The sequence below is a fragment of the Tenrec ecaudatus genome, chromosome 12 (assembly GCF_050624435.1).
Source record: "Tenrec ecaudatus isolate mTenEca1 chromosome 12, mTenEca1.hap1, whole genome shotgun sequence".
Classification (NCBI taxonomy): Eukaryota; Metazoa; Chordata; class Mammalia; order Afrosoricida; family Tenrecidae; genus Tenrec; species Tenrec ecaudatus.
The window spans coordinates 68876208-68878908 of NC_134541.1; the positions used below are offsets into that span (position 1 = coordinate 68876208).

Sequence of the window (2701 nt, forward strand, 5' to 3'; positions counted from 1 at the left end):
CTAAGTGGAGAGCAAATGCTTTGAGAATGATTGGGGCGGGGAATGTATGCATGTGCTTTATACAATTGATGTATGTATATGTATGGATTGTGATAAGAGTTGTATGAGTCCCTAATAAAATGTAAAAAAAGAAAAGGAAAAAAAAGAAAGAAAAGAAAATGATTAGGGCAAAGAATGTACAGATGTGCTTTACACAATTGATGTATGTATATGTATGGACTGTGGTAAGAGTTGTATGAGCCCCTAATAAAACGTTTAAAAGAAAAAAGAGAAATCCATATTTGTCAAACTGGCTGCAGCGCCAGGCCAGGCGCAGGGGCGGCGGAGGCAGTGGCGAGGGCGGCGTGAGAGCGAGGCTCTGTCCCTGCGCAGGCCCAGGCCAGCGGCCGCTAGGAGAGCGAGGCATGCTGACCTGCAGGCCGCGAGCGGCGGCAGCGGCGGGAAGGGGCGCAGGGGTTCCTGGGAGGCGCAGCGTCAGGCCCTGGCGCGCGCCCGCGGCCCCTTCCCCGCGCCGCGGCCGCCGGGGCAACTTGTGGCCAAAGTTTGCCCCCAGCCTCCGGAGTGCGCGGGGCGGGCCGCGAAGTTGGCTGTGGCCCCCGCCGCGGCTCGGGCCGGCCCATGGCCCGCGCGCCCCCGCCGGAGCCCCTGGGCGGCCGGGCTCCTGCCCCCGGGGCCCCCGGGCCTCAACGCCAGTGCGCCTCCCCCGGCCCCGGGCCCGCGCACGCGTGGGAAAGTTGGCCTGGAACCGGCCCGACCAGTTCCGCCGGCGCGCACACCGGCCGCAGAAGTTGGTGCTGCAAAACTTTTTTGGGGGGTTCCGCGGGAGCCCCCGTGCGTCGGGACCGGATGCGCGCCGGCTAGCGACCCCTGCGCCGAGAGAGGTACCCCCAGAGCGACGCGCAGCGGGGGCGCCCCGGACCCGCGGCCCGGGGGCTATGGCCATGGTGGCCGGAGGCTGGGGTGGCCCCGGCGCCGGTGGAGACACGAATGGCGTGGACAAGGCGGGTGGCTACCCGCGCGCCACCGAGGACTCGGCCTCGCCCCCGGGCGCCGCCAGCGACGCTGAGCAGGGCGACGAGGAGCGGCAGGGGCTGCAGGTGGACTGTGTGGTGTGCGGGGACAAGGCGAGCGCAAGCACTAGGGCGTCCTCACCTGCCAGGGCTGCAAGAGCTTCTTCAAGCGGAGCATACTCCTCAACCTCAGCTACACCTGCAGGTCCAACCGTGACTGCCACATTGACCAGCACCACCGGAACCAGTGTCAGTACTGTTGCCTCAAGAAGTGTTCCGGTCGGCATGCGCAAAGAGGCCGTGCAGCGGGGCCGCAGCCCCCACTCGCCGCCAGGTCCTGGCGCCGCGTCTCCGGCAGCCCCCCCGGGCTTGGCGCTGGCGGAGGCGGTGGGCGGAGACCTCTTCCATGGCCAGCCAGTGTGGGAGCTGATCGCACAGCTGCTGCGCGCCAAGCCCTACCTGGCGGTGGCCGGCCACTTTGGCACGGGCGCGGCGAGCGCCTTCGGCCCGGGCGGCGCGGGCGCGGTGCTGGGCATCGATAACGTGTGTGGAGCTGGCGGCGCGGCTGCTCTTCAGCACCGTGGAGTGGGCGCGCCACGCGCCCTTCTTCCCCGAGCTGCCCGTGGCCGACCAGGTGGCCCTGCTGCGGCTCAGCTGGAGCGAGCTGTTCCTGCTGAACGCGGCGGAGGCCGCCCTGACCCTGCACACTGCGCCTCTGCTGGCCGCAGCCGGGCTGCACACCGCTCCCATGGCCGCCGAGCGGGCGGTGGCCTTCATGGACCAGGTGCGCGCCTTCCAGGAGCAAGTGGACAAGCTGGGCCGCCTGCAGGTGGACTCGGCGGAGTATGGCTGCCTCAAGGCCATCGCGCTCTTTACTCTTGATGCCTGTGGCCTCTCAGACCCAGCACACGTGGAGAGGCTGCAGGAGAAGGCGCAGGTGGCCCTGACCGAGTACATGCTGACCCAGTACCCAGCCCAGCCCCAGTGCTTCGGCCGCCTGCTGCTGCGTCTGCCTGCCCTGCGCGCCGTCCCAGCCTCACTCATCTCTCAGCTGTTCTTCATGCGCCTGGTGGGCAAGACACCCGTTGAGACGCTGATCCGAGACATGCTGCTCTCGGGGAGTACTTTCAACTGGCCTTAGGGCTCCGGCCAGTGACCGACCTCCAGCGACACAGATGCTCGGGGTCCCCAGGCCAAGGATAGGGACAGCCTCCCCAAGTGGCTAACCAGAACCATGACTAGGGCGAAAGATCATTATGTAATATGCAGTAGCCCTTAGTGACCCTGGTTACAATTTGACTCGGAGGCTACTGGACTTCAGAGCCTTACAAGCCTGGAAGGTTTATTTCAGGCACAGCAAGCACATGCCTCGGCGGTGCTGACTTGCGTTCTGCACCTGGATAGGCACCTGAAGTCATTTGGAGAGGATGTCTATGTAAGTTGGTTTTACATAAATTTCTGTGCTGGATTCCTTGTGCTTGTGGATTTTCTTGTCCTTCTTGGTTTGCTGTTATTTTACTACTGAGTTGGCTTTTGTGGTTTTCTTCATTTTGATGAGGTTTCTTTCCTATTTCTTACGACATTCCCTTGATAGTTATTTTCTTATCTAGTGTAAGATGGTCATGTTTCTCTTGTGTACTGCTTGCCTTCCTCTCCATACAGTTTCTTTGCATGTACTTTTCTCCCCCTAT

General features: G+C 62.8%; 1 pseudogene; it reads left to right on the forward strand.

The window, feature by feature from the left end:
• The first annotated feature begins 935 nt into the window (after positions 1-935).
• LOC142422561 (nuclear receptor subfamily 2 group F member 6 pseudogene) lies at positions 936-2166 on the forward strand (annotated as a pseudogene).
• The last annotated feature ends 535 nt before the right edge of the window (positions 2167-2701 follow it).